Raw genomic sequence first — 10,482 nt, 5'->3', positions numbered from 1 at the left:
AGGTACCTCCCTGGAGAGCTACTTGGCCCTGACTGTGCTGGGTGAGGAGTATTTCCAGGACTGAAGACTCTTTGGGGCTTAACCATTCATGGTTTTGTGCATCCAGAATGTTTCAAGTATTGAAAGGGGATCAAAAGCATGGGACAGGAACATGATACTATGTGAAAAAGAGGAGGGATGTGCTTTTTTAAAAACATAGGATAAAAATGTAAAATTTAAGATTAAGACTCAGTGGATGGGCACACTTCCCTGGTGGTCCACTGGTTAAGAGTTGGTCTGCCAATGCAGGGGACACCAGTTCAATCCCTGGTCCAGGAAGATCCCACGTGCCACAGAGCAAAACGCTCATGTGCCATAGCTATTGAAGCCCACGCACTCTAGAGCCTGTGCTCAGCAACAAGAGAAGCCGCTGCAATCCTCATTGTGAGCCCTTGCTCACCACAACCAGAGAAAACCTGCAGCATCAAAGGCCCAGTGCAACCAAAAATGAATAAATAAATACTTTTTCAAAAAGACTCAATGGACGGTTTAGAGGGCAGATTAGATGTGGCTGCTGAAAGAATGTGCCAACTGGCAGAAGGACAGAATTGCCCATAATGCCGTGCAGAGAGACGCAGAGGTGGGGCACAGGAAAGAGGGTCTGAGGCCTGGGGATGGACAGGCAGGCACGGGACATACCTGGCTGGAGTTATAGAGGGAACGCAGGAAGGAACAGGGAAAAGAGAAAATGTGAGGCACAGTGATGGCTGAGCAATTGCTAGAACTCATGAAAGACTGTATTCTCAGAGGCAAGGGGCAAATCAGACCTCAAGCCAGATAAAAACAAATTCATGTGCAGACATTCTAGTGTGGCTGCAGACAGCGAAGACAAAGAGGAGGAAGGATTTCTGAACAGGCAGAAAGGACGAATTTGCAACCAGGCATGAGATCCTGTCCACAGACCTCCGAGCAAGAGGAGTGGAAATTGTCTGAAAATACTGAGAGAAAGCAATGATGGCTTGTAACTAGTCACACAGCCAAACTTCATTTCAAAACCAGGACAAGACAAAGACATTTGCAGAAAAGCTAAAGTTGTTTACCACCAACAGACCCACTCGAGGAAGTTCCCAAAGGTTTGTTCTGAGAACAATGAGGCTAGCAGGGGGTTCTAAGATGGAAGAGAGCTATCAAGCCCAGAAGTTCAGACATGGGGAATCCAGGCAAACGGGAACTCTCTGTGAAAATAGCAACAGTGACATTGGGGGTAAAAATGAGAAAGAATTGCAGGTGCTGGGAAATATCTGGGGGTGGTCGGGAGTGGGGGGACACAGATGTGAACACTGCCCTAGGCACATGCACTGTAGGAAGGAAAGTGAATGTCCATGATCTCAGGGGTTATTACTTTAAGAAAGGATGTTAATGGAAGCAACTTAAATGTCCACCGACAGACGAATAGATAAAGAAGATGTGGTACATATAAACGATGGAATATTACTCAGCCATCCAAAAGAATGAAACAGTGCCATTTGCAGCAACATGGGTGAACCCAGAGATTATCATACCAAGTAAGTCGGAAGGAGAAAGACGAATATCATATGCTATCACTAATGTGCATGTTAAGTTGCTTCAGTCATGTCCAGCTCTTTGTGACCTTATGGAGTGCAGAGCATAGGCTGCTCTGTCCATGTGATTCTCCAGGCAAGAATACTGGAGCAGGTTGCCACTTCCTCCTCCAGGGGAATCTTCCTGATCCAGGGATCAAACCTACATCTCCTATGTCTTCTGTACTGGCAGGTGGATTCTTCACCACTAATGCCACCTGGGAATATAGGTGAAATCTAAAATACGACACAAGTGGGGGACTTCCTTGGTGGTCCAGTGGGTTAAGAATCTGCCTTGCAATGCAGGGAACAGGGATTTGATCCCCGGTTGGGGAACCAAGATCCCACATGCTGAAGAGCAGCTAAATCTGTGTGACAGAACCGAGGAGCCCCCAACAAAAGGTCCGGCATGAAGCAACCCAGATTCCTTGTGTCGCATCTAAGACCTGAAGCAGCCAAATCAATGCAGTCAATAAATATTTAAAATAAAACACAGCACAAATGGACTTATCTTCGAAACAGAAACAGACTCACACATACAGAAAACAGACTTGCGGTGGCCAAGGGGCGGGGAGTAGGGGAGGGACGGGCTGGAGTTTGAAGTTAGTAGATGATGCTATTATATAGAGAACAGATGAACACCAAGGTCCTACAGTATAGCACAGGGAACTATTCAGTTCAGTTCAGTCGCTCAGTCGTGTCCGACTCTTTGCAACCCCATGAACCGCAGCACGCCAGGCCTCCCTGTCCATCACCAACTCCCGGAGTTCACTGAGACTCATGTCCATCGAGTCAGTGATGCTATCCAGCCATCTCATCCTCTGTCGTCCTCTTCTCCTCCTGCCCCCAATCCCTCCCAGCATCAGAGTCTTTTCCAATGAGTCAACTCTTCGCATGAGGTGGCCAAAGTACTGGAGTTTCAGCTTTAGCATCATTCCTTCCAAAGAAATCCCAGGGCTGATCTCCTTCAGAATGGACTGGTTGGATCTCCTTGGTACAAAAGTAACTGCAGTTTCAGGTCGTGAATTTTAAATCATTATAACTCGGCTCAAACACATCTTTACTAATAAAAATAGGAACCATTCTCAGTTTGTGTATGGCTGAAGCCTAGCTCGAAGGATTTTGAGCATTACCTTGTTAGCACGTGAAATGAGCACAATTCTATGGTAGTCTGAGCAGATAGAAATAACTAAGGATATAGAGGTTTGGTCCGTCTAGTCAAGGCTATGGTTTTTCCAGTGGTCATGTATGGGTGTGAGAGTTGGACTATAAAGAAAGCTGAGCGCCGAAGAATTGATGCTTTTGTACTGTAGTGTTGGAGAAGACTCTTGAGAGTCCCTTGGACTGCAAGGAGATTCAATCAGTCCATCCTAAAGGAGATCAGTCCTGGGTGTTCATTGGAGGGACTGATGTTGAAGCTGAAACTCCAATATTTTGGCCACCTGATGTGGAGAGCTGACTCACTGGAAAAGACCCTGATGCTGGGAAAGATTGAGGGCAGGAGAAGGGGATGACAGAGGATGAGATGGTTGGTTGGCATCACTGACACAATGGACTTGGGTTTGAGTGGACTCTGGAAGTTGGTGATGGACAGGGAGGCCTGGTGTCCTGCGGTTCATGGGGTCACAAAGAGTAGGACACGCCTGAACTGACCTGAACTGAACTGATAGAGGTTTGGGAGAATCAAAGTAAGGTTAGGGTTAGGATTAGCTTGATTTAACCCACACACAGAAGGATCTAAGCCCAGAATGGGTGGCTGGTACTTATGAGCAGATGTGTATAATCTATAAGGAAAAAAATCATAAAACTTTATTGCAAGACATGAAAAAGGATTATATGAGAGGAGGAATGGGATGTTCCACACAGGAAGAATCAATATTGAAAATGGCCGGTTCGGTTCAGTCACTCAGTCGTGTCTGACTGTTTGCAACCCCAAGAACTGCAGGACACCAGGCTTCCTGTTCCTCACCAACTCCTGGAGCTTGCTCAAACTCATGTCCATTGAATTGGTGATGCCATCCAACCACCTCACTCTCTGTCGTCCCCTTCTCCTCCTGCCTTCAATCTTTCCCAGCTTCAGGGTCTTTTCTGATGAGTCGACTCTTCGAATCAGGTGGCCAAAGTATTGGAGCTTCAGCATCAGTCCTTATCTGTTTAGGTTGTGGATATTTCTCCCTGCAATCTTGATTCCAGCTTATGCTTACCCAGCCTGGCATTTTGCATGATGTACTCTGCATATAAGTTAAATAAGCAGGGTGACAATGTACAGCCTTGATGTACTCCTTTCCCAATTTGGAACCAGTCTGTTGTTCCATGTCTGGTTCTAACTGTTGCTTCTTGACCTGCATGCAGGTTTCTCAGGAGGCAGGTAAGGTGGTCCGGTAGTCCCATGTCTTGAAGAATTTTCCAGTTTGTGGTGATCCACACAGTCAAAGGCTTTAGTGTAGTCAATGAAGCAGAAGTAGATGTTTTTCTGGAACTCTCTTGCTTTTTCAATAATCCAATGGATGTTGACAATTTGATCTCTGGTTCCTCTGCCTTTTCTCAATCCAGCTTGAACATCTGAAAGTTCACAGTTCACATACTGTTGAAGCCTGGCTTGGAGAATTTTGAGCATTACTTTGCTAGCGTGTGAGATGAGTGCAACTCTGCAGTAGTTTGAACATTCTTTGGCATTTTCTTTCTTTGGGATTGGAATGAAAACTGACCTTTTCCAGTCCTGTGGCCACTGCTGAGTTTTCCAAATTTGTTGGCATATTGATTTGCTGCAGCACTCTCACAGCATCATCTTTTAGGACTTGAAATAGCTCAACTGGAATTCCATCACCTCCACTAGCTTTGTTCGTAGTGATGCTTCCTAAGGCCCACCTGACTTCGCATTTCGGGATGTCTAGCTCTAGGTGAGTGATCACACCATAATGGTTATTTGGGTCGTGAAGATTTTTTTGGTATAGTTCTTCTGTGTATTCTTGCAACCTCTTCTTAATATCTTCTGCTCTGTTAGGTCCATTCCATTTCTGTCCTTTATTGTGCCCATCTTTGCATGAAATACTCCCTTGGTATGTCTAATTTTATTGGAGAGATCTCTAGTCTTTTCCATTCTATTTTTTTCCCTCTGTTTCTTTGCATTCATCACTTATTTAGGAAGGCTTTCTTATCTCTCCTTGCTATTCTCTGGAACTCTGTATTCAGATGGGTATATCTTTCCTTTTCCCCTTTGCCTTTAGCTTCTTTTCTTTTCTCAGCTATTTGTAAGGACTTCTCAAACAACCATTTTGCCTTTTTGCATTTCTTTTTCTTGGGGATGGTTTTGATCACCACCTCCTATACAATGTTACGAACTTCCATCTAATGGAGAAGGGAATGGCAAATCACTTCAGTATTCTTGCCTTTAGAACCCCATAAACAGAAGGAAAAGGCAAAAAGATATGACTCTTCTGGCTAGTGGTAGCTTGTTAGTTCCATGTTCCTTACTAGCACTTCCAGTCGTAAAATAACTCACACAAATGGTTACTATGGTGCCTGGCCAGCGTGGGCGGTGTGCTTCCCCTAACAAGCCCAATCTTTCCATCTCTTCATATCTAGAAAAGCACTAAATCCCTTCTTGGTGACATCGGCTCTTGGTGACTAGCAGAGAACCTTTTGTAAAGTAAGTGCTTGATTGCACTGAACTCTCCCTTCACCAAAATCTTATATACTGACCTTCCCCCCTCCCTCCTTATACTGACCTTCGCCCGCTACCTCTTTGGAGCAGTGTTTCAGAGCTCTCTGAGGTGCTGTCTTCCGGGCTGCAGTCCTCATTTGGCCCCAGGTAAAACTCCACTCTCAACTCTCATGTTGTACATTTTCTGGTTGACAGTTGATTTGTTGGTGATGCTCTGTTTTCACTTCAGCTCTTTTTCCTTGGAAGAGTTCATCTTGGGACTTCCTTTCCAAACAACCCCATCCCTCCCTCACCACCCACCTCCATTGCCTCCAGGCCTCAGAGAGAAGAACCCAGGGGCGAGTGACAGTTCTGATCAAGTGCTGCCTGGAGACTTCCAGTGTCACCACGGGACTCCCCTTGGAAATTCCCTGTCCCCCACCATTCGGCCTTGACCTTCCCAAGTTCCTTCCAGCAGCTTCTGTGCAGGTTGGCTTTCCTTTGCTCTCCAGTTCTCATGACCCTTGCTGCATAAACTCCAGGCTCCTCCAGGCCACACCAGGGGAGAGCCAGCATAATGGCCAGGGGATGAGGGCAGGGAGGTTGTCCCTTGTCCCCTGTCTGCAGGGTGCTGAGAACCGTCCAGACCTTTCACTGAGACTGATCTGATTCTGGCAGCTGCTGACAGCTCGGGGCCCTGCCCTGAGACAAAGTTGAAAGTGTTAATCGCTCAGTCATGTCCGACTCTTTTCGACCCCATTGACTGTAGCCTGCCAGGCTCCACCGTCTATGGGATTTTCCAGGCAAGAATACTGGAGTGGGTTGCCAATTACTTCTCCAGAGGCTCTTCCCGACTCAGGGATTTTCCTGACCCAGGGATCGAACCTGTGTCTCCCACATTGCAGGCAGATGCTTTGTCATCTGAGCTACCAAGGAAGGGAAACAACCCCACCTTAAAATGCTCAGCTCTGCCAGGAGAATGTCCTGCCAGTTCCAGCTCCACCTGGTGCTAGACAAGTGACCCCTGGAGCCCCCTCAGGGCAGTTTGCTTAGGCAAATCCTCCTCCGCCCTTATATGTAAACCTCCCCTGCCCAAAGGGCCAGGGAGCAAATGTTCAATGAGCCTCTTCATTCTCCCTGCCCTGTACCCGGGGAGGTCAGGGCCTACCACTGCGAAATGAAGTATTTTCCTGCCATATCAGTAAGCGAGGATGTCACAGCCATCAGTGACTTCAGGCCTCCAAATGTGAATTACTGAGCCCAGAGGATGCCCAAATGGGAGGACAATGCCTGTGATCCAGCAGCTGTCAGCTGCCGCCCCTCCCTTCAGTGAACCGACTGGTGAACCAGAAACTAAGTTGTTCTGTAAAGTTGTGTCTGATTCTTTGCGATCCCATGGACTGTATTCCGCCAGGCTTCTCTGTCCATGGGATTCTTCAGCCAAGAATACTGGAGTGGGTTGCCATTTCCTCCTCCAGGGGATCTTCCTGGACCAGGGGTGGAAGCTGGATCTCCTGCATTACAGGCAGACTCTTATGTCTGAGCTGCCAGGGAAGCATGAACAAGGAGCTAAGGAAGTAATACAATCAAGAAACAGAATGCTGGTTCCAGATAGATGAGGTATATAAGAAACACATGATTTCAGTAAGCCTGTGCTTATGTGCTTAGTCACTCAGTCGTGTCCGACTCTCTGTGACCACATGGACAGCAGCCCACCAGGCTCCTCTGTCCCTGGGATTCTCTAGGCAAGAATACTGGAATGGGTTGCCATGTCCTTCTCCATTCAGTGCTATAATAATGTATAATAATAATCCATGTTTGTTACATACTCACATAATTGGTCCATTCCCAGCTTTCTTTATATTTACCCATCTTTACATTTCTTCATTTACTCATACACTGATTTACTTGTAAAAATCAATCTATCTCCAGAAGACGTCTGTGATCCAGATATCTGAATATTCTGAACTTCTGCTGTATACTCATTTCCATAAAAGAAAAAAAATGCTTGCAAAGATGGGCTCAATAAAGGACAGAAATGGCATAGACCTAACAGAAGCAGAAGATATTAAGAAGAGGTGGCAAGAATGCACAGAAAAACTATACAAAAAAAATCTTCACGACCCAGATAATCACAATAGTATGATCACTCACCTAGAGCCAGACATCCCGAAATGTGAAGTCAGGTGGGCCTTAGGAAGCATCACTACGAACAAAGCTAGTGGAGGTGATGGAATTCCAGTTGAGCTATTTCAAGTCCTAAAAGATGATGCTGTGAGAGTGCTGCAGCAAATCAATATGCCAACAAATTTGGAAAACTCAGCAGTGGCCACAGGACTGGAAAAGGTCAGTTTTCATTCCAATCCCAAAGAAAGAAAATGCCAAAGAATGTTCAAACTACTGCAGAGTTGCACTCATCTCACACGCTAGCAAAGTAATGCTCAAAATTCTCCAAGCCAGGCTTCAACAGTATGTGAACTGTGAACTTTCAGATGTTCAAGCTGGATTGAGAAAAGGCAGAGGAACCAGAGATCAAATTGTCAACATCCATTGGATTATTGAAAAAGCAAGATAGCTCCAGAAAAACATCTATTTCTGCTTTATTAACTATGCCAAAACCTTTGACTGTGTGTATCACCACAAACTGTGGAAAATTCTTCCAGACATGGAAATATCAGACCATTTGACATGCCTCTTGAGAAATCTGTACACAGGTCAGGAAGCAACAGTCAGAACTGGACATGGAACAACGGACTGGTTCCCAGTTGAGAAAGGAGTATATCAAGGCTGTATACTGTCACCTGTTTATTTAACTTATATACAGAGTACATCGTGAGAAATGCCAGGCTGGATGAAATACAAGCTGGAATTAAGACTGCAGGGAGAAATATCAAAAACCTCAGATATTCAGATGACACAACCCTTATGGCAGAAAGTGAAGAACCAAAGAGCCTCGATGAACATAAAAGAGGAGAGGGAAAAAGTTGCCTTAAAGCTCAACATTCAGAAAACTAAGATCATGGCAAATAGATAGGGAAACATTGGAAACAGTGACAGACTTTATTTGGGGGGGCTCCAAAATCACTGCAGATATTGACTGCAGCCATGAAATTAAAAGACACTTGCTCCTTGGAAGAAAAGTTATGACCAACCTAGACAGCATATTAAAAAGCAGAGACATTACTTTGCCAACAAAGGTCCGTCTTGTCAAAGCTAACTATGGTCTTTCCAGTAGTCATGTAAGGATGTGAGAGTTGGACTATAAAGAAAGCTGAGTGCCCAAGAATTGATGCTTTTGAACTGTGGTGTTGGATAAGACTCTTGAGAGTCCCTTGGACTGCAAGAAGATCCAAGGATATCAGTCGTGGATATTCATTAGAAGGACTGATGTTGAAGCTGAAACCCCAATACTTTGTCCACCTGATGTGATGAACTGACTCATTAGAAAAGCCCCTGATCCTGGGAACGATTGAAGGCAGGAGCAGAAGAGGAAGAGAGAGGATGAGATGGTTGGATGGCATCACCAATTCAATGCACGAGTTTGAGCAAACTCCGGGAGTTGGTGATGGACAGGGAGGCCTGGTGTGCTGCAGTCCATGGGGTCGCAAAGAGTCGGGCACAACTGAGCTACTGAACTGAACTGAGCTGAGATGCTTGCATCTTCCAATACATAGAAAAGAACTACTAAATTCCTTAACTTGACGTATCTGGTTTTCCTTAATTAAAATAGCCTCTTATGTTCAGAGCGCCTGCCTCCCTTTGTTGCAAGCTTCTGTATAACCTGACTCTTTCCTCCACCTCCTTGGAGCAGTTTCTTGGGACTACTTGGGACCTGTCTCCCAGGCTTGAAGCCCTAAACATTCCCATAAATAAATATAATTCTAAGTTTTTAAGCTGTGACTTTTTTAGTCGATACCTCTGGGCCCCTCGCTCCAATGTACACACCACCTCCTGTCCTGGGGAGCCTTGGCATGTCCAGTTAGCTCACCCTGGTGGCCCGGCCATGGCCCGCACCCCTGCCCTGTGCCCTTCCTTCAGGGCACCCAGCCTTCCAGAGCCCCTGCCTTGGCATGGGGATTAGGGCTCAAGCCTCCCTGGCTCTCCTCCCTTGTACAGCAGGAAAACCTGCCTTTGACAGGTGACCAGCCCTTATTTCCCCTTCCTAACTGGGTGAGCCAGCCTCTGTCTCTCCCTCTGGGAGGGAGCTGACAGCACGGGACTCGGCAGGTGTGCCCTCTTGCTTCTTGGGTCACTGGTGTAAGGTCAGCTCTCTTGCTTCTCGGGGCACCGGTGGGCATGGGGAGGGGTGGCCAGCTGAGCTCAGCAGGCCTGGAGGACCTGGAAACCATTTGTTGGCTGAGACCCCAGGTCCACCTTCCAGTTCCCCACCTCCCCTAACTCTGGAGACCTGGCTGTCCCGCCAAGAGGCATCCACTCTGCTGGCTGCTGTCCAGAGGGATGGCCTCCTTCAATCTTCAGACTGCTCTCCAGTGCCTGGCTGGCTATTCTGGGTGCTCATTCTGGGATGAAGGACAAGCAGGAGGAAGGCCCAGTGATGCCTCGTGGGTCACTTACATCTACCAGTGGGAGGAGTCTTCTGGGAGTCTCCTGAGGAGATTCCACATGCTGACCTGTTAACACACGGTTGTGACAACAGACCCAGCGGTCAGGACTCTGAGCTCTCACAGCTGAGGGCCTGGGTTCAATCCAAGCTCGGGGAACTAAGATCCAACCAGCCAGTGCGGAAAAAAAAAAAGTCAAAGCGGGAACAGCGTTCAGAATAGTAAAATGAGTTTCCCCTCTTGGGGACAGGACACAGGAATACCGCAAGGGGCAGCTCAGCTTCAGTGGCCACGCTGGGCTCTGAGGCCCGTCTGCCGCGTGGCCTGGCAGGAAGGTGCACACATGTGCCTCCACCTCCCACCCGCAGCAACCCTGAGCTCATCAGATCCTGGGGTGTGTGCAAGAAACTGAGCCACCGGGAAGAAACAGTTCTCGCCAGTGCATTGCTCACAGCTGTCCCGACTCAGCACGGTGAGCACTCACCCTCGTGCCAAGGACACCACAGATGTGCCAGGCTGTCCCCAGGAGACAGGCCAGCGAGGCCGAGGAGGGGTGTCTGGACTACATACCTCCCACACTGGAAGGTGGGCGTCTCTCCAACCCCCTGGCCCTGGGAGCGGCTCCGTGCAGGGCACACTCCTCCAGACCTTGAGCCTTACCAGGGCGCACAGCACCCACTTCCCTCTGCACCAAGTC

This window comes from Bos indicus, chromosome 1, assembly GCF_029378745.1.
Source record: "Bos indicus isolate NIAB-ARS_2022 breed Sahiwal x Tharparkar chromosome 1, NIAB-ARS_B.indTharparkar_mat_pri_1.0, whole genome shotgun sequence".
In the NCBI taxonomy this organism is placed as follows: Eukaryota; Metazoa; Chordata; class Mammalia; order Artiodactyla; family Bovidae; genus Bos; species Bos indicus.
This window is presented reverse-complemented; position numbering follows the sequence as displayed.